We start from the raw sequence: 26,503 nt of genomic DNA on the forward strand, positions 1-26,503 counted from the left end.
AGCGCCCAGGAGCGCCCAGGAAGCGAGGCGCGGCAGGGGCCCCACACGGCTGTCACGGATGCACCTGCGAGGTCCTCATCCGGGCAGGGGGGGAAGGGAGGGCGCGAGCAACGGCCCGCACCCCGCGGCCGGGCAGCCGCCGCAATGGAGCCGGCGGCGGGTGCGCTCGCAGGTGCTGCAGGCCGTGGCGCGGCCGCCCGGGGCTCGGCACCGTCACCAGCGCGCAGAGGCCCGGGTAACCCCCAGCCTCAGCTACACCGGGAAGGGGCGCGAAGGGGGAGGAGGGGGGAGGGGTGGTGGGCTGGGGTGGGGTGGGGGTGGGGGTGGCGGAGGGAGCGACCCATCCCCCGTGGAGAAGGTGGGCACCTGGGCCGGCTCGTGCGCGCCTCCCTCCCCGCTCGTCTCGGCTCCGGGCGCGCATCGCCCCGGCTCCCCTGGCTCTCCCCCTCCCTCCCCTCGCTCTCCCCCTCCCTCCTCCTCCCTCCCTCCCGGCCGCGTGCCTCCTCCCCTCCCCCTCCCCCTCCCCCTCCGCCTCCCCCCTCCCCTCCAGCGGAGCCGGAGATGGGCTGAGAGCGCGCGCGGCGCAGCAGCTCCGGATCCACCGCCGTCCCCGCCCGCGGCTCCCCGCGTCCCCGCCGCCGCCGCCGCCGCCGCCTCGGCGTCCCCGGGCCCCAGTCCCGCGCCCAGGACAGCGCCGCCACCGCCGCCCGGCCCGGCCCGGCCCTGCCCGCCGCCTGCGCTGCGCAGCCCCGGCGCGCGCCCGGATGGCGCTTCCCTCCCGGGACCGGTGAGTGGCGAGTGGCCGGGGGAGCGCGGGGTGAGCGGCGCTCGCCGAGGAGGTGCCCGAGCCACCTGCCGGGACGCCGGGTCCCCGGGGCGGGGCGGGGCGGGGCGGGGCGGGGGCTGCGGGGTGTCCCCTCCACGCGGGCGGCCGAGCCCCCCCTGCCGCGGGTCCCCGAGGGCGCCCCGGCTCTGGCCCCGCGGAGGCGGCGGCGGCCCTGCCCTCCCGGACCCGGACCCGGACCCGGACCCGGACCGGGTCTTCCCTGCCCGCACGGTCCCCGCGGGTCTCCCTCCTGCGTTCCCGCTTCCGTCAGCGGCAGACGCGCCCCCGCCCCCCGCCCCCCGCCTCCCCCCCGCGTCGCCGACCGAGCCAGTCCGCGAAGCCCGCCCCGACCCCCTGCCCTCCGCCTACACGCCGGCTCCCGAGCCCGGCTGTCCCGCCGCGGTCCGGCCGGCGAGTCCTGCCCTCGTCGCCTCCCCACGGCGGTGCCTCCTCGCCGTCTGCCTCTCCGACAGTCGCCCCAGGACCCTGGCACAGGCTCGCGGTGAGCCTGGCTGGCGCACGGCTGCTTGGCGCGTGTCTCCGCACCTGGGCTCGCGGGGCGCGGGGCGCGGGGGGCCGGGCCGGGGCGGGGGGTACGGCCGAGCGTGAGCACAGCGAGACCCGAACACGAAAACAAAACAACAACAACAAAAAAAACCAAACCTTTTGCGGCCAAACTTTTTTGTTATTGCTGTTTCCAAGAGCACACCTTTTGGAAGCCGCTCGGATTCGTTCCGTTCGGTTTTAAAGGCTTCTCGGCTGCCACAGGGAACGCCCCTCCGTTACCTGTTTTCTCCGGAATCGGTCTGGGTTCCCGGTGGAGAACCCTGCCCCTTGCCTGGGTGATGAACCTTCTTCACTCTCTAAAGCTCAGCAAGTCTTGAGGATAGAAGAAGCTTTTCCTTGAAGGAGAGGAGGAGAGTGGCACCAAACTCACTCTTTAAAATCTTCTTTGAGTTTGCAGTAAGCCCAAGCCCTTATTTCTCTTTTAGCTTAATGTTAAGCTAAGAGAGGGATACAGTAGGGTCAGAAAATGGGTACCCAAAAGCTCCGCTGCGATCTGGGTACTGGTGTTGGCTAGTGTCTTAGCATCCACAGTCTTTCTGAAGTTTTCTTAGGGCAGCTGCCCTTTCTTTCTGAAACCATGTTTAACGTTTTCGTGTTTCTGGTTGGCTTGAGAGAAAACAGGCAGTTGTGTTCAATGAATGAATGAGCAACGCACAGGAGGGGGATGAGTGAGCTCGGGGAGAGATTATCCAAATACTAAAATCTGTATTCCCGGTTCCCTATTTATTGCAATCTTAAAAAAGCAAAACTGCTCACACACCGTTTATGATTTAGTTTCCTAAGGAAGTAAAGAAAATAGATTGATCTCAGCATGTTTTACCGTATACACCGTTGGTCACAGGGTTTGTGCTCTAGTTCATGCAGACAAGAGGATGTAGAAATAAATGTTGAAACTTTAAAAGGTGCCCCATTTGAGTATGTAGTGTGTGAATATAAATCTCCTGGTAGTATTATTTTTATTTTGACTAATTTTGAAGAAATAAAAATTAAATTGGTTTTTTTTTGCTCTCGCAGTTGATGCAGACAGATGCATGCTTTCCTCACCTTAAACTAGCAAGCTCTCTGCCTACATAAGAACCAAAAAGGAAAAGATGAGCAGTTATTTAGAGAATTTGTCTCGTGAGGATTGCCTTGACATCTTGCCTTACCCGACGTTAAGAATTTTTTTAAAATTTTGTTTTAATTAAGACTGTATGGGTGTGTTTATTTCCCTTTTCTTGTAACATAGGCAGAAATGCAGTCAGCAAGTCACTGACAAGGGGTGGTGTTAAGTAAACGTTGAGAGCTGCTTCTAAAGTCAGGAGAAGCTATGAGTAATGACTTTATTGTTGGTTTTCTAAATTTGGAAATTTTAGTTGTTAAACCTAATGCTTGACTAAGAAGACTATTCAAAGCCAAGTATTTACACTTACAACAATTACTGCAAATATGTACTTGTGGACATATGAGGTGAATAGATAGTAGGTAAGTTATGAGCTGACTCAAAAGGTCATTTCCTTTTCATTAAATGCCTTTAAAACCTTTGGATAACAGTAGATGCTTGCTGTATGCAATATACCCAATACCAGTGAATCTATATTGGAAAAGATACATCCCAACTGAATGAAAAGCAAAGCAAGGAGCAATGCTGACTTTGATCAGCTATTGCCCATAATTGTGTAAATGATAAGTTCAAGCGACATGTGCTACCATAATTCTAATTAATGTCAAATTCTAGACAATGTCAAAAATGTCTCAACATACCTTTTGTATGTATGCTTATATACGTGCAATATTAAAAAGGTCTCAGAATTGTCTATGAAAATGCAAATAATTAATCTGCCATAAATTATGGCATGATTTTTGGGTAAGAGCTCTTGATGAACTGGAACTCAAGATCTGCCTAAATTTAATGTCATTGTTGTTATGCAAAACAGCTAAATATAACACTTGCAGAGATAAGGGATACTAATATTTGAATGGCACATCTTTGACTATCATTAAGTTATATCTTATAATGCTCACTATTATGTGCCACCTAGAGGATGGGATGGGTGTATATTAAATGTATAGTAAATGTTTACAGTGGTAAAAAAAAAAATTAAATTGGAGAAGAGAAATTTAAAAATGTGGAAATGATACAGATTATTTCACCAATAGATTGTATTAGTTGAAACCATTATGTGAAACTATTTTTTGGCTTGTGTGTGGTGGTATGGGGAGGGTGTGCTAAGGAAGAGAAAGCAGGCAAGAAGGGAGAGATAAAGGATAAAAAGCTATGGATACTTGCTTAAATTTTTTACTTCAAGTTCAGGTAACTAAATACAGGTTCTATTATTTTGGTATTTGGAATAACAGCTTTTTTCCAACTTGGGTTTTAAGAACTGTTTCTTTAATTATAGCAATAAAAATACCATTTTTAAAAATGAAGTGGCTCATTTATTTTATTCAGTAAAACCCGGAGATTATAAGCAAACTCTCTTACGTAAACTAATTGACCTAAATAAAATTCTAGACAAATTTAAAAACAAAATCTTGAAAGAAGGAAAACACACATATTCCCATACATCTAAAATTACAATATTAAATAAAGAGCCAGGTGATTTAATGTTTTAAGAAGGCAAGAAGATTCAGTTGAGGGATAACTACATAAAATTCTTTCATAGCTTAATACAATATCTCATATATTTTTCTTACACTTCTGAGTGTATTATCCATAAAAATGGATTCTTGCATTTTTATTTACAATGTACAAGGATCTGTATTTTATTAAATGTGTCAAATTTTAAAAATTCCAAACAATCCTCATATTTTACTTGTAAATATCAAATTATTACATCAATGTTTACAAATGGCTATGCTTTCTATCCTTATTCTATAGGGGAAGAGAACATTTAATAACAAACTCTCAAAGAATTAATGAGCAAAATGAATATTTTAAAACTAGCATGATGATCTAACCAAAGTTTAGTAGTGCTTTCAAAGTAGCACTCTCATAAGATGAATTAAACAATTGAAATTCTTGCAGAAGAGACATATTTAGATTTAATTAGAAATATTTAGAGTCTGTGATTTTACATGTGACCATGTGTGAGATTCACTTTTATTCATGAGGCAGCAAATAAGATGTTTGACCTTCTTAATAGAAGGAATCAGAGAATTTAGATATCAATTAAAGGATGTACAGGACATTCCATCACTATCATTTTACTATATCTTACCCAAGTTTCTTAAATAGTTAGTAGAAACAGAATTAGAATCCAGGTCTCCTGACTCCATGATGTATGTCCTTCTATAAAATAAAAGTCAATTTTCCTTCTTATTTTAAGAAGGTAATAAGAGAAAAATCAGTTTGAGTATCAAAGAAAACTGAAATTAAATGAAAGTCTGTACTTCTTTAGGAAATGCCTGGTCCTGTCACCATCATAGTTGAAAGTAATATGTTTCTGCACAATCTTTTCCACCTGTAGGTTTAAAACTTGGGAAATATTTGAAAATTTAACTGTTATTGGCTCACCTAAACATATTTTAATATTTTTGCTTAATTTTCACCATAAATTCTTCACCTATATAGGTTTCTTTCATGGTAGTTATATGTCCTGGATACTTCCATTTTAACTTTTAATAGATAGTTCATTGAAAAATATTCATAAAAACAGATTTTGGCTTCTGTAATTAAAACGGGGAATAAACTTGTAGTTTCATCTATGTACAGTCTTTTTGGCATCACAGAGAAAGTCTATGCATCCCCACACAAACTTGTTTTTTGTTTCGTCACTGTAGCCTGTGAATAGCTCAGCTGGTTAGGGAAGATAAATTTCTTTAACAAAGCTCCAAGTCTGCAATAGAAAATCCTGGCACTTTGAGCTTTCCCCCCTCACTGGTGACCAGACAGATCAGTGAAAGTGAATGACTCAATCAATGGGGAACCATCATCATTACCTGGTCAAAGATAAACTTCCAAATGTATTCTTAGTGATGGTGGCTTATCAGGGCCATCTCACCTAGGAAGAGCAACATGGTAATATAGATTGATTTCTCAATTACATTATCTGGAAAAAAAAAAACTGTGTTGTCTAAGTGTGCCTGGGTTGATTGAAATTAGGGGAATCTGTGGCTTCAGACGGCTGTGTCTCTCTTTCAGAGGCTGAGGGGGAAAGCCTCAGCTTAGGAAATGGCCTTTTTAAAACCAACTAAGACATAGATTTAACTGAAGGAATAAATAACTACATCTCTGAGGCCTAATTGCTTTGGAATGTAATTCAGCCTCCACTTATTGAGGGACTACCACGTGGCAAGAACTGAAGTGGTGACTACAGACACAGGATGAATGTGATGCAGTTCTGACTTCAAGCTGCTTACAGTATAACTGGAGGGACAGATAAGAACAAACAGAAAGGAACTATAGGATACCAGCTGGCCTTAACCTACGGCAGCCACCAAGTTACTGAACAAGGATGTCCAAAGAAAAAAATCAAAAAGACTACAACTTATTCTTAATATGCCTTGCCAAAATCGATGGAGGTTTGCCATGACTAAATCCTGGCATAAAAATAATCCATGTCCTTTAAAAAGCATATGTTTCCATTGCTTCCCGTATTAATTTTAACTCTGACGAAGATTTTTGTTTTGATAATGCAGGAGCCTATTATTATGAAGTAATATAGGTATAGCCCCATACTAATGGAGCCAATGATGGATTTAATCTTCATAGGTCATAGGGTGATTTTTTAAAGGAAATGTGATTAAATAGATACTTTTAACATGATTTGAAATATCAAGATTGTCTTTCAAGAAACTTAAATCTTCAAGGAATATTTCAAGGGAAATGTACAAAAGACAGAAGAAATGGAGACAATGAACAATATATCTAATATCTACTAAACAATAAAAGTTCACAAACTGCTTTAGCAAAATATATTTAAGGAGGTAATTTTAAAATTCTGTATCATATACTCCTATAATGAACACTTATTGAGCAGGTATGAAGATATGATACAAAGGAACATGGTGTTAATGATAATGATAGCTTCAGGCTTTGACTAGGAGACAGCTGGCTATTTCAATAGCCATTTCCTGCTGACTTTCAAAACCCACGAAGAGTCTGATATTTTACTCTCTAAGCATGAATAATTAATCTGAGACCTTGTTTTGGAGGGACCCAATGAGAGCAGTCAATCTAACTTGTCCTATTTGTCCATGTCAATAGCCTGGTAGTATTTGTCTGCCCCACCAAGTGGCTAAGCAGTACTTATAGAAATGGGAGTGGAGAAAACATCTAGAGGTGTTGACAGGTATTTACATGGGAAATGCAGAAGCTGGGCCATCCTGTGCTATTCCTAACACATTTCCTTGCTAAGATTAAGAGAAATAGGGAATATAGATCAAAGCATGGTCAGAGCTGTCTGGCGGGGAATGGCAGATTCAGCAGAGTTAAATCTAGGACCCTTGTAACAGTTTGGGAGAGCCATTTTTTCATGTAAAACTGAGATGCCACAGGAGCTGGGCAAGCTGAGAGCTTGAATATACTGTTACCATTTGATAAATGAACCCTTTCTCACAGTGTTAGTCACTGAGTCTGAGTTGACTCACCCCAAAATGATATGTTCCCTCCGTGTTAGGGAGGTGATCAGTCCAAAACCTCAAGGGGGACCTGCAAGTAGCAGTTGTCTGCCCTTTCCAGAGGCTTCTGTCAGCAATAGTGTTAGTCACAGAGACCTGTATCTCACAGATTTATTAGGGATGTGGGACCCCAAATGTAGAGAGCATCCAACAGCTTGCTTGACAACTTCCAACACAGAGTATGGATTTGACCTCAGTCAAAAGATGCCAATTTTTGGATTAGTTGTTGTGAAAGTCCAAGTAAAATATCCAAGTGACATAGAGACTATCTCTAATACTCCCAGATTCCAGTAAGATTCTAGATACCTTTCTTGTTGGTGGAGTTGAATAGACAGAAATTTGTCTCTGACTGCTGGAGGGATTGAATATTACAAATCCGCCCATACAGTCCCAAGTAACTTTATTTGACAAGCAGAGCTCTCAATTCTGTCAGGGTTTATTAGCCACTTTAGTATGTGTGTGTGTATATGTGTAAACAATACCACAGTCATGACATTGCTAATGGAAGCTTCTGACTGTGTCATAAATAGGATATCATATAGTTAAAGCATTGTACAATAGGAGGTAGAAGCACTCATCCTGCTCACCTACTGATGGCAAGTGGCAGAGGAATTTAGCTAGTTTTGGAGATAACCTGTTGGAACTTGAAGAGTTACTGCAACTGTGTATTCATGACCATGACACATTGTCTTCAGGGGCCAGTGGGATAGAAAAGAAAGCATTGGCACAGTCCAGTGTAATGTAGCGAGTGTTTAGTCTGTGCAGTGGATTCAGTTACATGAGCAGTTAGTGATAATCCATTCAAGGCTTCCAGTTGTGTCTTTTTCATTATCCATATTGAGCTGTTGCATTAAGATATGGCGTTTCTTATTACTCATGTTGTCTTTAGGTCTGTAATCAGGGCTGTGATTTCCTTTTCTCCTGGGATTTTACACTGGTTTTGTTGGACCATCTGGGAAGAAACAGAAAAAACACTGGAAAATGATTTACATCTTCCATTAAACACTTATCTGCATACAGCCTTCCCCAATTCTGACTCTCTTCTCCAGTACTATGGATGATGAACTATAAGTATATAACACATTAATTTTTATCATACAAAGTTTAAAACAACAAAAATAGTACATTAAATTGGCCCCAAAGTCTTTATCCACAGGATCATGTTATCCTGCTTTTTCCATTGTGAACCCTGCCTCGATGCCATTACCTAACTCTGAGTGTTCTATAGATCCAGGTAAGAAAGTGACTTGAGGATTCATATCCAACACATCTATGTAGGTTTAATTCCCCCTTCCACTTGAAATTTTCTAGCATACTCAGGTGAATGAGTATGTCCTTTGATCCCTGTTGGGGATAGAGATACCTTGGCCTCTAATTATGTTTCTCTTGAAATCATTAGTCAAAGTAGAGGGACAGAGAGGAATCCGGGAGCAGAAAAGGAGATACTTCATATGCAATTTTAGTTTCAAGTAATGTGGCAGTGGTTCATGGCATAACCACATGAAATCTGAATATTTTTGGTACATCCGTTACTTTGTATGTGGAGGAGCAAGACCCTCAATGGCTGACACTATCTATTTCAGCCTCGGAAATCCCTGGACTCAGAAACCACAGCTGCACTGATATTTTGCTAGTAACTTCTGGTTGACTAAGTCTTGGCTCACACAATGGTGACCTTCTTTAAGGACTCCATATTAATTAGGGGCATTAGCAGCCCTATTGTATAGATAATACCTCATAAGTTTTTAATGGCTTTAACATCAGGGCTGAGGGAGTTTTCCTGCACAGTGGTTGTGACCTCAAGAATTTATCTAGATTTGCCTGGATCTCTTTCTTTTTCTTTCTTTCTTTCTTTCTTTCTTTCTTTCTTTCTTTCTTTCTTTCTTTCTTTCTTTTTTTTCTTTTGGTTCTCTTCCTAATCCTCCAGTAGATCAACTTCATCAGAATTCTAGACTCAATCCAGGGCAGTAAGAGTTCAGATACTGGTCAAAGCCTCATCTGTGGTTTCCCAAAGGAGTTTTTCTATCTCTGCAAAATCTCCCCAAGAAAGGTAAAACTCTTTTATAGCAACCAAAACCCACTGTAAAAAAACGAAAACAGAAACCAAAACTCTGAGCAATTTTACTGTTACTTCCAGATGAATATATTTAGCATAATAGAATTAAGGAGAGATATAGCTATAAGACAACTTTTACTGCTTGCCATTTTGCTTAATAAGCCCTGTTCTCCATGCTCCTTCTTTCTCATGTGAGCCAGTCAAAATTCTAATGATCCATCTGGGTTCTGTTAGGGAATTCTCCCTTTCATACTCAATTTGTGTTTGCATTCTTCTATTGTCTGAAATAGGAAGCAACCTTCTGCCTGCCCATTACAAATCTTAGTATTATTTGTAACTTGTGCTGCGGATCAGAGGCAAGCCACCAGATTGCAAGAAGTCCTTCCACCTAGAGGAGGATAAAAAACAGAACAGCATCTTGCCATCTGTATTTTACCTACTTCCTGCTACTTAGCTTACTTAACCTCCTTAATTCCAGGCAAAAAAAGTGAAGGACCTTTATTGCCAATAGATGATATTATTTGCTACTGATTCCCGTAGACCTACCCTCAAATTCATTAATGGACCTGCGAGGCCCTCATCCTTTTTTTTAAGAAAGAAAGCCATGTCTATGTCAACATCCCATCCTTATTACCAAAATGATCAAAAACTCTGAAGAGTTTGAGATGTTACTCTAGTTTCAAACTGACATGAAAACCTGCCACAGATTCATGGATGGTAGCAGAAGACATTAGGGTCAGAGATGAAGGACAATTTATTATTCATAGCAGTAGCAAAAGTTTCAGCATTTTTGCAGTGGTTCCCTAAGTCCTAGTTTCCACAAGAAAACACAGAACAGACCGGCTGATGCTTCAACAGTGCAAGAAAGGGATCCTGAACTTAAGGAGTGCAAATCCTTTATAATGGATGATAAGTATGCCTTACTTTACTCTACAAGGAGATGCTAGTTCTATCTTCAAGGTTATTTGCTTTACAAACTTCTTTTAAAAATAGTTCAGAACAAAAGCAGCCAATGCTTCTTTCATAAGATGTGCAGAAACGTGAGAGACCCTTAGGAAATTGTCTCCTAACAATGACAGGAGATTTCAATAAATGCTTGTTTTGATAGGCTCTTTATCTATGGTTTGATATATGTTCATCATTGCTATTTCCTAATGATGGAGTGCTTTAAACATGTGCAACCTGAGATTGATGAATCCCTCACTAAGACATAAACTAAGAAAGAAACTTTTAAAGCAAATATATTCCATTTATAAAGTGCGACATTCAATTCTTAATTAGTTGCTCCTGACTATATGGGCTATGCTCTATAGACTAGATAATTATATAGTGTAGGAAAGACTAAAGAACTGAGCATTTCTAGGTCAGGAAGTTAAAAATCTGAGCCCAGAATACAGGATATAAGAAATGTCTATTTTGAGTAATTATAGTAGATCATAAGTAAAAATCATTAAACAAAAATGGTGTATGTGAATCTTTTCCTATAGCCTTAATACTTCTCTGATACTTTGCACTTTAAAGGGTGCCTAAACTTTTCCAAATAATCAGAGGAAAAAGGCTCATTGATGTTTTATTTTTGCTTAATTGTAGACTGTTTCTTCAAGATTGAGCGTTGTCATCATTTTCTCTAATATGCATCTCCTATACCCTAGGCTAGGACACATGCCTTTTCTGTATGATGGTAAATGCCCAGGTTTATCTGTATCATATTATGACTTTACAAGATCACATTGGCATGATACATTTATTTATTTATTTTTAATTTATTTTATTTTATTTATTTATGATAGGCACACAGTGAGAGAGAGAGAGAGGCAGAGACACAGGCAGAGGGAGAAGCAGGCTCCATGCACCGGGAGCCCGATGTGGGATTTGATCCCGGGTCTCCAGGATCGCGCCCTGGGCCAAAGGCAGGCGCTAAACCGCTGCGCCACCCAGGGATCCCGGCATGATACATTTATATGTGGTTCCCCCACTGGATTACTTTGAAGCTGGTTGCTTATTAATCTTCAAAACCTTAGTGCTCAGCTTCCTAATTGATGCATAGTAGGTCAATATTTATGGAGGTGAACAAAAGGTAACAAAGTCTATTAACATTGAACTTAACATCGGATATTTTAGGTAAGTTATCTCCCACAAATAATAACTAAAAGGAAGATATGTAGAATATTTGAGCTGGAAAAATCTTTAAGAGTTCTTAGTGGCCTTTGGTTTAGTTATAGCTGTGTTAAACATCCAAATTCTGATGCTTCTTCCTAGTTTTGTGACCTCCTGAAACATTTAAAATTATATCCTGTTTTTTTGTGAAACCTTAAAATTAGTAGTTTGTATACTTTTGGAAATTGATGGGAACATCACAAAGTATAATGCAAGCCCTTGTTTGATTATCGAAGTTTGAGTGTCTTTGATTATATTATCCAGGACAGATTTCTCTTTTAACCCTCAGTTAGAAACTTCAAAGCCTTTGACTTTTCCCCTTTATCAAAGGGTTAGACTAAAGATGAGCATACCTCTTTTCACCTCTTGCCCTGATGCACAGATGCTCTTTCTTCGTTTCTTTGTCATCTTGTTTTTTTCTCTGCTGTTCAGATGTCTGCTGTTCATGCCTGCCTGCCTTTGCGTTTTCTGTCACTGCCCCACCCTGATCACTATTGTTAAAACCAATGCTGCCAACCCTGAAGTCTGATGTGCTTCTCCCCTGCCTTTTTTCTCTAATTTTTCAATTTATTTTGCATCCAATTCTTACTCATGTTATAAAAACAAAAGCAAAAAACATAAAAGCCTTTCTCTAAGGGACAGCTGCCTTCTTTGCCATGAACTTGAAGAATCAAATAAAATGATGGGCTCTGTGATTCTTGTTCGGTGTTTGTTGCTTGTTCATGGGCTGACTGCAACTTCATTTCAATTCAGGGGCTGTAATTCTCTGGTTTTGTTCCAGAGCCATTTTGGAAATTTAAGAAGTCTAAATTACTGAATTTTGATTAACCAGATTTTTATTATTTTCCTCATAGTAAACAGGTCTTTGGTGACCATATTGTCTCTACGTTGCCTTGTTACATTCATGAATACTTTAGAACCAATGAAATATTAGTGTTATTTGGGAAAATAAAAAGGTTGGAATGAATTAGATAAGAGACAGATAAGGTTTTATGGGAAGCATGGAAGGTCAGGAAATGACTTTGAGTTGTTTGGAGCATGACAGTGGTGAGCTTGAACAAAAGAAAATTGGAAGATATTGAACAATAGGAGAGCATAAAAACAATGCAGAGGAGAGGGATAAAGAAGCAAATTATAGACTGATAAAAACAATATTTGCCTATGCTATAAATAGAGCTCTATGGAGACACTGCATTATAGAGGCAAAGTATTCAGCCATAACTGGGCTTTATATTATCTGACTATTTACTAGCTAAGACACCAAAGTCAAATTTCCTAGTTCTCTTACGTTCTTTGCCCATTATGTAAAAATTTTGCATAATTATTGTGAATGTAGAATTAAGTAACATGTAGAAATCCCTAAAACACTGATTGGCACCATAAATTCTCATTTGGTAAATATTATGTTTTCTCTATACTTAATAATTTGAGAAGACATAACCATTTCAGTTTGTAACAAATGAAACAAGTGTACTTTCCAGTTAGATAATTAGCAAGTGACATTCATTCTTTCAGGCCACTAGAAGAATCTTGGATTTTTCAGAATAGTATACAGTAATGCAGGAAGCAGCATATAATGAGCACTGGAGAGCTAATTAGAATCATACTTTTTTATGACAATATTAAGTAGATACTTGGAAAATAAATTCTGCACTTTAATTATTATTTGATTAGTGTGGTGTAAAACTTTTCCCAAAGAATTAAAGCTCATGAAGTGAAGGATTCTTGTTCTACCTTGGCTAAACAAAGCTTGTAAGAGTATATATCCTACCTTAACAATAAAACAAACAAAACAAAACAAAACAAAAAACAGTGGGTGAGAGACGCCTAGGTGACTCAGTGGTTGAGCACCTGCCTTTGGCCCAGGGCATGATACCCCGGAGTCCTGGGATCAAGTCCCACATCGGGCTCCCTGCATGGAGCCTGCTTCTCCCTCTGCCTATGTCTCTGCCTCTCTCTCTGTGTGTCTTTCATGAATAAATAAATAAAATCTTAAAAAAAAATTGAGTGAACTACAAAATCATAACTTTTCTTGAACTCATCAGAAAGCTGATAATAAATTCCAGAATTGTTAACCCATGGATAGATCCCTCCATGGAGCAGTAAGTCATGGGGATGGTGTGATATGTGGTAGAGAACAAAAGGAGACCTGCTCATCATACAAGTGGCTTTAAAAAATCAACTAAAAATGTAATAAATTGATAAAAGTTGAATGTGGTCTAAAATGACAATATAGGACCTCTATAAACGTGACACAAGGGGACTTTGAACTCACCAATGCCTTCATGTAGACCTCCCTCAGGTGCTTGTAAGAAAAATTAGAAGCAGGATAAAAGACAAGTGGAGCTTCCCTCATTAAAGTAGATACAGAGCAGAAGATTGGCCATCACTGTAGGTAAATCACAAAATCCTACTCCCCCTCCAAACCCTCGGGTTCTATCCTAGGCAGTTCTAGAGGACATTGAAGTCTTTGGTTCACCGAACATCAACTCCTAACTAGATAAGTTCAATGCCCAAACTAATAGGCTTAGCATAGAAGAGGCATGACCTGTGTCTAGGTATAAATAATTTTCATCAGTTTCAACTATTTTACACCTGATTTTTGGCATTTAATAACAAATTATAATCTATACAAAAATGAAAGTAAAAAAGAATCACTGTCAACAGTCAAAGCAATAGAGAAAGCTAGATTTAAAGATAGTCCAGGGTTGGAATTCTCAGACAGGGACTTTAATGTAACCATTTTTAATGAGCAAAGGGCCTAAGGGAACAGGTGAACAATATGCATTAACACAGAGAAATTTTAGCAGAAAAATGAAAACTGTGGTAAAGATTCAGATGAAGATGCTAGAAAAAACATAAGTTATCACAGGTCACAGACTCCTTCAATGTGCCTGTTAGTTGACTCAGTTTTTCTCACAGAGAAAAAAAAAAATCTGTAAACTTGAAGACAGGTCATTAGATATTAGCCAAACTGATAAGAAAAACAAAAACAAACAAAACAGAGACAAAAAGAGTAAAAGGAAAACATAAAAATTACATATCCATCAATTACATATCCAAGAAGTCAGGAAAACTCCACACAAGAGAACTACACAAAGTACACATATATTTAAAAAAAGGTTCTTCATGTGGTACAATAAAATACCAGACAGAAACATGGATCTACATAAAAACATGAAGAGCTTCAGTAATGGTAAAAATAAAGTTAAACATCAAAGATTTTTTAAAAATTTTAATTGCTCTTAAAGATAATTGACAATAGATGATTGACAAAGAGACAATATATTGAGGACTTTGTAATCTCTCTAAAAGTAGAGTATACGTCAGTGATACCTCAAAAATTATACAGTTACAATAATGGTTAATTCACTTATTTTTAATTACTTGCCATTTGAACATTTGTACCTGTATGTAAACAAATAACCTAATTTATGCAAATACATTTTGTGTTACTCTAAAGTGTTGATACACATTATTTCATTGGACTTTTATAATAGGTCAGACTATAACTCCATGCAGAGTTAGGGTGAGTGTTTTCGAAGAATAAAACCCAGTACAACAATATAGCCCTTTAAAAGATTAACTACCTCTACCAACTATACCTTCGTTGTTTAACAGATGGTGTATCCTTAGTTGGTACTACAGAATATATGTACCCTGGTAACTTGACAGGAAGTATAACTTTGACCCCACTTCATCTATTTTCATTAAAACTTGGTTATGTGAATTAGAATTTTTTTGAGAATTGACTATTGCCCAGGGTCCAAAGTTTAGCTAACCCCAGTTGCTAAATCTAAAATGTAAATGAGTAAAGTGGGTCTGGGTAAAACACAGGGTCATGGAGGAAAGTGGAGTAATAGAAAGGATGGGCATCTTGGAGATAAAGGTGCTACTCAAAGCATGTTTTGCAGGCCCAGACTGTTTTGCAAAGTGTTTCTTATAGGTTCATGAGAAATACAGACACTGAGAGGAAACATTTAGAGAATTTTATCGTAAGTTGGAATTAATTTATATCTGTTCAACCTAACAAAAGAAAATACAGGCTTGTATTTTTAAGTCTTTTAAAATTTTTTCTACTAACATTTGTAATTGTATTTTATAAAACTGATTCATGAGGGACTTGATATTTAAAAACAAAAGTAGTGCTTCACTATAATTAGCCTGAGAGGCACTGATCCCTAGACATTACAACTAATGAAATAAAAATGATTAATAAATGCAATAGATCTGTGGCCAAACTTGTCCTATCGTTTTCCACTTTCCAATCTTGCCTTTAAATATTATAAATTTGAAAACATTGTATTGGGAGTGCACTGTTCTCACGTTTTCCAGAATTGATCTCACAGAACTATACTTTACCATTATGTTTTCAGTCTACATTGAACCCTATGGAATATATTGTTGAATCTAAAATAAGGATGTTATTTTAAAAATCTAGTTCACTACCTCATATAGGGTTATCTATGATGATCTGCAAGAGAAATATTTCTCACACTTTTTCAGAGGAGTCATACTGATTTTATTACTAACCATATTGAATGAACAATTCTTTCAATGGTTTTTAAGAAGTCCAAAGTTAGATATATATCCCTAATAACTATAAAGAGGTTTATAGTCTGTATTTTTAATTTATATTATTTATTTAAAAATGATCTTGCTTTATTTCGTGTCTTTTATCCTATTCTATATTTTTTTTCTCATAATGCATTTAAGTTTGTAGCAAAGTAAGGTGCAACTAGAAAGATGATAAGTACTAGGAAAAAAAAGAAGAAAGAAGAAAGGAAGAAATGAAGAAATTAATATATTCAGATATGCTTGTATATTGTATATTAAATATCTGAATATATCTAATATATATGAGCTCTAATTACATTGTGTTGTCCTTGATACCTAGTTGAAAAGATTCTGTGAAAAATATGTTGAAAATTTCGGTTTAAAAAATAAATATAGCAGGAAGAAATTTACAATAACTTTCTCTATGTAAAAGCAGGCAATAAAATTTACCCATGTTTCTTCCACTCAGAAGCACCTGTTCCAAAACAGATATGAGCACTGGGAGTCATTTCATTATTATCTCCATGCCCATGTGATCTCAGTATTTCAGGTTCCCGATTTAAGCCGGGCCCTGTCTGTAGGCAGGCCATGTAACTGGAGAGATAACAGCATCCTACTGAGATAATATGCTTTTATTCCTAATGATAACCTGAGGAGTAGATGAACAGTACATATTTTTATAGTAATTGTAAGAAAACTTCAGGCCAGATTTGCATCCTGTTCAACTCAGCATGACAATTTTGTGATTCCCAGAAAGAAGTTTCTGTGCTGCTAACCAGGAAAAGAATCCCAACTATTAAGAACAATTACCATGTGGTTTTCAGCTCTCTACACTGGGATTTGAAATTCTGTATAATTAATTATACCTTATGGAGATCAAATGAAGTTTAAAAAACAAGCCATTCCGCTAGTGAGAATACGAAAAATATTGAAAGCCCATTTATTATCAGAGGTTTCATAACCATTGCTAATCTTTGTTCTATTGTGTTGAATTTCATGGAAGAAAAAGTAATTGTAAAACTTTTTAGCTTACATGACCTCACTTTTAAGACTTATTGAAAATCTCTTGATCACTAATTAAAGCTACTAAACAGTGGACTTTTTTGAAAAGAAGCATTTTTTTTTTGGCTGGCGAGACAGAATCATTTCTAAAATGGAGTATAGCAATCCACAGATGGAATAAAAATTGCTTATAAAAGAAAATGACTCCTCATTCAATTGATACAGCAGGGTCCAGAAAACACACGAGTCACAATTAATAACCTAGCCTGGAAATAATCCAAATCCATGGAAAACTGTCCAAGGTCGATTTCTCTTCATTCTAAAATTATTCTCCTGAAGCACACAAAAAATTTATTGACTTAGACCAGGCCAGAATATATTAGAAAGTAAATTTTTTAAACCTAGCAATTTTACAGATGAGCTATTTACTTTCTTAAATTTGTTTGTCTTTTGATATAGCAAATATAAATATATAGATACTCAAATATATACACATATATATACATACTTATGTGCATACAAACACAAACTGCCAAATATGTAAATATATATACAAATATACACACATGCAAATGCAATACACATACATACCCTTGTAAATATATTTCTTTACACATAAACACACTTAGGTAAATATAAACACGTATGCATAGACATACACATACGCATGTCTAACCTCTTTATTCTATATTCAGAAAATGTTAATTCCTAAATTTTCTATAAAACAAATGCGAAGACTTTCAACTAGGGAGAGGAAACCTTAGGGAAAATGAGAAGACAAATATAAACCCTATACAGAGCTCAGTGGGCAGGGTAAATCTAATTTTTGTTTCTATTATTTTCCCAGTATTTTCTTATTTCTCTGTCTCTCTGTCTCTCTGTCTCTCTCGCTTTTTTTTTTTTTTTTTTTTTTTTTGAGGTGGGGAAAGGTAGAGATTGAGGGAGAGAAAGAATCTTATGCAGGTTCCACGACAATGCAGAGCCCCACAGAGACTCAATTTCACAACCCTGAGATCATGTGCTGAGCCGAAATCAAGAGTCAGACACTTAACCAACTGAGCCACCCAGGATCCCCAGTATTTTCTTATTTCTATCTTAGTTCTTGATTCTTGTGGATTTTTCCTGTCCTTTAGTTCCTTCCTCAAGCATACCAACCCTCAGAATGAAGCAGGCCAAGGAGTAAAGGCAATCTCTGCATCTATGTGAGTATGGGTAGAAATATATCATCATAACTATTAAAAGTAGTAGGGGAGTACATCATTATTATAACTCTTATTAAAAGATAATTGTATGTGTTACTATAGTTAGGCACTATAAAACCCTATTACCCACTTGTATAGCCCATGTTTTATCAAGGAAATTATACCCAATATAAAATCAAATCTGCAGAGCAAAAAAGGTAGAAAAAATAAATAATAAATCATTACCTAAATGGACTATAGAGTGTTAGAACAGTGCATGTTCTTCTATCATTGGCTTGAATTATTATCTTTATTCAACAAATGTCCATTAAATTAGCATGTGAATGTTGCAGTGCAAGATAAATGCCCTAGACTAGCAAATGAATAAACTGACGTAAATCAATTTGAGATGCAACAGAACAGATCGGTTCTTTGTCTGACTCCTATTATTCACTGAGGTAATTGAGTTCTATGGTTGGGAAACTGTCACCTATACACTTTCACCCTTGCCTCCTTGGACCCATACTTTGCCCTTGCATCAAACCCAGAATGCTTGCTTAGTAAGTGCAAAGAAAGTTATCAAAACTCTTAACTAGAAATGAAGAAGGAGAAATTGTTTTTCTTGCTTTTTTAACTTTTAAGAAAAAGCTATTTTGGCAGTAACTGCCCATTACTCAAGTGGCTTAGATAAGAGGAGATAAGCAAATGACTTAAATAAGGGCATAGACAAATGAGCTACAGTTTTCTAAAACTGATCAGAAAAGGATGAGTAACCATCAACTCAATTAGCTCACATGAGATCATAGAGTAACTAATGGAGTCTTTGTTGGAAATACAACGTACCCCATCTTTAGTATATTATACACTTTCTGAAATCCAAGAGACTCTACTACTGTAACACATTCAAGATAAAAAGGGAGAAAGATATTAATTTAATTATGGAGCATTATTGAGTAACTATTATTAGTATAACAAAAAGATGCATGAACACTTTAAAAACATCTTATTTTGAGCCCCCTTTCCTTTCTTCTTTCTTTCTTTCTTTCTTTTTCTTTCTTTCTTTCTTTCTTTCTTTCTTTCTTTCTTTCTTTCTTTCTTCTTTCTCTTTCTTTCTTTCTCTCTTTCTTTTCTTTCCTTTTCCTTTCTTTCTTTCTTTCTTTCTTTCTTTTTTTCTTTCTTTCTTTCTTTCTTTCTTTCTTTCTTCCTTCCTTCCTTCCTTTCTTTTTTCTTTCTTCCTTTCTTTTTCTTTCTTTTGCTTTCTTTCTTTTCTTTCTTCTTTGTTTGTTTGTTTGTTTCTCTTTTTTCTTATTTTCTCAGTAAAATGCCATTCTGCACTTGTACATGAAGATTCTTACTCTGTTTGTTTTATATCTACTTCCCTTGTCACCCATAACCTTATTTTTCTCTTTATCATACTTGGTTTCTTCTTGTTCCTTCATCTGTATATCTTCCATGCTTCTAATACATTTAGTTATTCCATTTTAAGAAGTCATTTTGGAAATACAGGAGTTCACAAGTTTGAAGACTAATGTGCATCTACCCAGGAGGACCTCAAAAATTACATTAATTTTAGAAAGATATATAAGTTCAAGTCTGACATCTGCAAATGAATACTTATGGTTTTAAATTTCCTTTATGTTTTGAATCAGAACATTTGCACTTTAGAATAGAGATCCTATATAAGCATTAAATAGCATACTATAAAACACTAATTTTCATCTTTACCATGTCTTTTTAAACTAATATGTAACCTGATTTTGAAAGATTCTGAGCAGATTCCCATGCTGCAAGAATAACAAATTATGAAGACTGAATGTATCTCTGAGCTTTGCTACTGTGATTAAATAAAACCCACAGCAATGCTTATCTAATACATTGAGTCCATCCATGGATTGCATAATCATTATTATACTGTGTGATTATTATGCATAAATGCTAAGTGGCTCACATAAATGACTGCCATTAGAATTACTTTTATATAACCAAACTAACTTTTTGGTTTTTCTCTTCCCATTTTGTCAATGGGGCCATTAGGAGTGATAACTTTGCCAAATACCACGTACATTTAATAATGTTATCATTATCACAACATAAAGAAAAATTTCCTCCATGAATAAAACAAGATCCAAAGATTTAAGTTTCTTTTATTGAAAGATTCTTCATTATTTTCAAGGATCTGAGTCCATGCTTAAAACCTTGCTGTGGTTTGTCTGTATTTGGGGACAGGAGGAAGGAGACAAGAGAAAGGAAAGCACCTCTAAACCATTCTAATAATCACCATTATCTTCCTTTCTGCTTTTACATGGAATTTATTTAAACTAAACATAATAGCTGTGCTTCTCAAACTTAAATATCCATATGAACCACCAAAAATGCAAATTCTTATGCAGTAGGTCTGGAGCAGGATCGGGGATTTTTAACCAACTCCTAGGTGAACTGCTACTCTCTGAACCACACTGAATAGCAAGGCTCTATGGAACACTAAAGGTAGAGATCATTTACTTCAATATTTCATAACCAGGAACCTATGAATCTCCCAAGCATTCATACACAGGTTTTAGGATTCCATGGGTCTCAAGAAATCAAATGCAAAAATTTTTATATATGTGGATATGAATATTTTTCTTTTCTGCAGAGTTCATGGTTATAAGATTCTGCAAGAGGTTTATGACCTAATTAAGATAAGTGACTACTGATTTAATCTGCTCCATTTTTAGATGAGTAAACTAAGGTCTAAGGTGCCTAAATTATCTGGCTTACACAATTAGTTACAAATTTAGGACTTGTAACCAGGTCTTTGATGCCCTAACTCAGAGGATTTTAATGATAATAGATTGGTCTTCAAGCTTTCATTAGAGAAAAAGGAGGATTAATTTAATTCAGTAAATAAATGAAATAATGAAGTAATAATAAGTGAATATGAATGTAATCTTGTAAATGAGGTATTGGGCTTTTAAATTTTTTTTCTTGTAGGATAAAGCGTCCTTAGCCTTGGCCTAGATTGGAGGAGAAACTGATAGCATCAACGATATTGAATGGCTTTGATATGGAGGAAGTTGGGGAATATCAAATGCTGGAAGGAGAGTGGAGACAACAAAGATGGAATTTAAAGATTAACTCCTCAACTTATCTTTATCTCTATCTATCTCTTATCTGCTCAATAATTAGTCTCTAATGTCAAAAAAATCAATTATTACATGTTCAAGAAGAAAACAAAAATTTTGAATCTTCTTTCCAGAGAAATGTACTCACAAGTGGTATTGTTTTCATTAGCCACTTATGCCAAACTGAATTGTATGAATTCATCCAAGTGAATACAGAATGACAGAAGTACAGATCCTTAAAAGAATTACTCCAGTAATAGGTGAGGTGAATGAGACAGTACTTCAATAATGTATTTAATATCAGTGAAACCTGTATATCAGTATTGGCCAAGAATTTAAGCTGGGCTATGGTTTTAAAGGCATTAGAAGTTTCCGCAGACAGGATAGCTAATTAGAGCTTAATACAGACACTTGAAACATACACGAGACCTGAATCTTCACCCTTAGGTGTGTGCTGCCTTGAACAGAGACCAATGCTTCAGTGCCCAAAGGTCAAAAAGATGTACACCATGAAAGTAGACAACCTCTGATAAAAGAAATGCAATATTTATAGTTATAAGATTTTTCAGAAGCTTTGGGCTTTCCATTTAATTTCCAATTATGGAATCAAATCAGAAGAGTAAAGATTTTCAAAGGAAAAGATGCAAAAATGTTGCAAATATTCATCAGAGAGGATCCTCTGTCACCTTTGAGTCAGGTGAATTCACTGCTATCTTGGGATCTAAGACATGAGTAATATTAGAAAACCACAGACACCTCAGTCTTCTGTTAGCAAAATGTCTGGCTAGCAAGGCAAACCACAGACCACTTTTTTTTCCCTTCCCTTTTTGCCATTACGCATTAAACTATAAAGCTAATTCAAAAAAGAAAAATGTTGAAGATTATAAGGAAAATATTAAGTAATCCCCTTAAAAACTGTTCTAAACAGTTAGTTAAAAGGTGTTTAAAGAATTCAGAAGAGATTTGACATTTCTAGAAAAGCAATTTTCTTCCAGAATAGTAGCTGGGTAAAAATACATACAAGATGTTCCCTACCAGCTGCCAGAGATCTATTTAAAATGCAAATCTGACTAGGTCCAGTCTACTCTTCAACATTCATCAATGGCTTCTAATTGACCTCAGGATAGCATTTGAACATCTTGAAATGGCCTTGAAATCTCTCTTGCTCTGTTGCTTATGTTCCAAATCTTATTTTCTACTCAGTTCTTATTTTTAGCTTTAGTAGTACTGACTTGAAAGACCTCCTTTGCACCCATCTATGTGAAAACTTGTCTTTCTTTAGTTTATACTTTCTTTGTAAATGGAGCACCCTGTTTGGCTTAGTCAATTAACTCAAAACGCTTTCAGGAAACCTTCCTCCAGTCACCATTTTAGGATAATTGACCCTTATCCCAATCTTTCAATATCCCTACATTCAAAATTATGTTAATATTTTTCTTTCTTTCTATATTGTATACTCTCTAAGACAAGAAGTATGTTTTTCATCTTGTATCCCTATCACTAAGCTCAGTGAGGGGAACATAGTAGGTGCTCAGGAAATGTTTAGGTGCTTTTGTTTGTTCAGCTTTATTGATGTATGATTGACAAAATTGTAGGATTTTTAAAGTGTACATCGTGATTTGATGTACCCATACTTTGTGAAAGAATTCTCACAATCTAGTTAACCCATTCATCTCCTCACATACTATATTTTGTTGAGAACATTTAAGTTCTATTGTCTAAGCAATTTAAATTATATAATACAATGGAATACGATACAACTTAGTCACCATGTTTTACATTACATCCTTACTTCATTCATCTTATGCTTAAAGTTTGTGCCCTTTAACCAACCTCTCCTTATTTTCCCTACCCCTCTTACTATGGCAACCACATTTCTACTCTGTTTCTGTGAGTTTTAGTTATTTGTAAAAATTTCATATGTAAATATTACCATGCAACATTTACCTTTCTCTATCTGGCTTATTTCACTAAAGAGAACACTCTTAAGGTCCATCTATGTTGTCACAAATGGTGTGATTTCCTTCCATTGTGTGTGTGTGTGTACACACACACACACACATATATATATATATATATATATATGTATAAATTTGTATATATAAATATCACATTTTCTTTATTAATCCATTGATTAATGGTGGAAAATAACCCAAGATAACACTTGGGTTATTTTCATATTTTGGGTATTGTGAGTAATGCTCATGAAAGTGCAAACATCTCTTCAATATCCTGGATTAATCTCCTTTGGATAGATACCTGGAAGCGGGATTGATGAATAAATTGTAGGTTTTCACTCATTCCATTTCTTGACCTTGACAAATTTGTTCTCACTAAAGGGCCTATGTGTGTGATATTTTCCATGTCCAAATTTTTCTTCAGATATTCAGCTCTCATCTCAAACATTACCTCCTCCTCTTCACAGAGGCTGTCTCAATAACCGTATCCAAAGTAACCAAACTACCTGCTCATCATTCTCAATCACAATATCCTGTTCTATCATTTTTATATTACTTATACCATTTGAAAATTTCTTTTATTACCTATCTTCACTGCCAGAAATAAAGCTCCAAGAGGATAGAGATCTTACTCTTTGCTATGTCTCTAACACAGTCCAAGCAAATGATCAACAAGTATTTGTAGATCTAGTGGAATGAATAATATATTTCTTTTCCATGTTGGGTTTTCTTATTAAATATTGTCTCTAAAAAGATTTCTTGGATTAATAATATGTGAGAAGATACTTCTTGGATTTTTAAGTTCAAACAATTTATCTGTCTCATTCTCTTTCTTGCTTACTTGCTTGTTTTTCTGCTTTCTTTCCTTCTTAGTTCAAATATTTAATAGATTCATATTACATACCAGATACCAATAGCTAATGCATCATATTATGTACTATGACCTTAAATAAAATATTTTTAATTTCTAAGTTTTTCTGAATATTGTATGTGTTATTGGCAGATATTATAAATTATTTCTCCTTGTTATTCAAGTGTGAGTACGTAGTTGTTTAAATGGTCTATCTATTTAAGGGCCATTTAGGAGAACAAAACACAAACTATCTGAGGCTCTGAAAAATTCCAACCAAGAAGGATAACAATAAATTCATTTATTTATTCATCAACTCACTAATGCGGTCATGTGGTCTAAATAAAGCATTGCTTAGCAGCTGGTATTCCACAAGTGAAAAGGCACAGCAGTGCAAAATCATGGCATGTTCCTGGAACTACAAATATCCAATATTCTTGGAGAATAAAGATGGTAGTAGAAAAAGGAAAGGAAGTGGTTTGAGGTAGGCTGATACAGGTAAGGAACAGATCACAAAATATCTTTAGTGACAGATAATTGAGTTTAAATTTTATTTTGTAGGTGATGACTCCTCTTCTGTAGGATCTTGGGAAAGAAGGAAAGGGTTTGGAGAGGGTAAGCCCAAATACAGTAGTCCAAATGAAAGAGATGAGGAGGGCAAAAATGGTGCAGTGTAGATGGAGGGCAGTCCATGTAAAAATGCCCATTTTTGAGGTAATATTATTGAAACAGCAGAAATCCTACCCTGAATGATGCAATGTGGGGGATGGAAAGTCAGGAGCAATCTATGATGATTTCCTGGTTTAGGCATGGTGGATACCAGAAGGGGGTCAGGTACGTTGAGATTGATGTTACACTAGTTTTTTTCATCCTGGAACTCCATTATTTTTGTTTGTTTTTGTTAATGTGTAAAAGATATAGTGAGAGGCTGAGAGAGGAAGAGAAATCAATCCATTGGAATTCTCAGGTTTTGAACTAAAGTGTTTCTTTTTTGCCTGCCCTTCCCTGCCCACCCTCCCACCATCAATTGCCCGGACCTTAGCCTTTCTGCTTCTGTCCAATATATGGCCAGTATGCTTCCTAAGGTATGTCTGTGCCTTTTTACTTCTTTGTTTTCACTTCTTTCATAAATCTTGCAAAACACAGCTTTTTAAATGCTACTCATATACCAGAATCTTCTTCATCTATTTAGTTGATTACCAAATCCTGGAAGGCAAGGTTGTATTTACCATCATAAAGCAGCTTCCAAAGTGTCTGACAGAAAATAGATATTTGGTGTTTTGAATTCTTATTTAAGTGTTCTCAAGCCACAAAACTCAGAGTGAAGAATTCTCTAGCACTCTTAGTCCTTCCCTACTGTGCTTTTTAGAATACATGATTTGTAATCTATATGTAAATTGCATACATCTTGTATAAATAATTCAAAATTAAATGTAATCTTGTTACTAGTCCCTGAATATAAACAGACATCTACCCATATTAAACTAAATATTTTCCATATGGTTTTCCTTCAAAAGTCATGTTTCTACATAGGAAAAGAATAGTGACCCTGAAGAGGTATTGGCAGTTTAGAGGGCAACTGACCCTGCCACTTAGCTGGTTCTGTGATGCACTTAAGAGGTGCATCTTTTAACTGTCCTGAACATTAGTTTTCTCGTTCATAAAAGCACATTTCTAAGGGCATCTTTAGCTGCATATTTCTCTGACCTATGTTTTTTGAACTCTATTTAGGACCTAAGCAATCTATTAGCACATTATAGTCACCACTTATATCTCTTAGTAATCCTGATGAGTTTCTCCTTGTCATGACCTAACCTCATTGTGGAAAAACATTATTGAAGAATAGCATTCTCTCTGATATTATGTTTATATAGAAATAAAAAATGGCGATTATTATCTGTATAATTCACAAAAGGAAAGGTTTACTAGAAACATCCATTGATTAAAGCAGAATTATTTTTGCTTGAAGTTGTTCTTTGCTCAGTTATCTGCATATGTGGAAGATATAACTATACAGATTTATTTCATATTTTGATGTCCTACTCAGAAACAAAAAATAGTAGGCTTCCAGAGGATGATATATCACTACAATACCTAGAAACTTTCTATAGAATGACAAATATTTACGTAATTGACCTCATTTTTTTCTAATTGAATTTTTAAAAAAATAAATGAAGTATTTTTCCTTAATTTTTAAAATAAATTAATAATTCTTACATGGTGACATGACAGTTGTTCATACAATGACTGGCTCTGACTTCACACTGAGTTATTCTTTAGGTTTTAATCACTACAAATGTCTCAAATAGTTGAAAAACAAAAATTTAGCACTGAGGTTATAAAGAGAACAGAAGAATTATGAAAATAGCAACATTTTATAAAATATTTTATAGCTCTACAGAGCCATAAGGAGTCTAAGATAAAAGTATGTATGTATGTGTATTTATATGTATACACACACACATACATATAAACTTTTTAATACAGAAATAAAACTAAACCATACCAAGTGTTTTGTAGCAAGTTATATAATCAGCACATTTTTATTGTTTTTCATAGTTTTGTGACTAATGCTCTGTTTTTCCTGAACTTTATCATCAAATTATATCAGTGCTGGTTTTCAAAAACTTGAGTCCTGACTAGA

The 26,503-nt window shown here is 37.0% G+C and overlaps 1 protein-coding gene across 8 annotated transcripts in view; it reads left to right on the forward strand.

Moving 5' to 3' along the window:
• The first annotated feature begins 290 nt into the window (after window positions 1–290).
• FUT9 (fucosyltransferase 9) overlaps window positions 291–26,503 on the forward strand; it is a 203,790-nt gene continuing 177,577 nt past the window's right edge. For 4 of the 8 annotated variants that reach the window (XM_072737611.1, XM_072737555.1, XM_072737600.1 and 1 more), the window contains exon 1: window positions 820–1,328. The gene's annotated coding sequence lies outside the window, so the exon portion shown is untranslated. Of the gene's footprint in view, window positions 788–819; window positions 1,329–26,503 lie in introns of those variants that run through there. The other 4 variants (XM_072737565.1, XM_072737618.1, XM_072737569.1 and 1 more) reach the window with 2 other exon arrangements.

This window comes from Vulpes vulpes, chromosome 1 (assembly GCF_048418805.1).
Source record: "Vulpes vulpes isolate BD-2025 chromosome 1, VulVul3, whole genome shotgun sequence".
NCBI lineage: Eukaryota > Metazoa > Chordata > Mammalia > Carnivora > Canidae > Vulpes > Vulpes vulpes.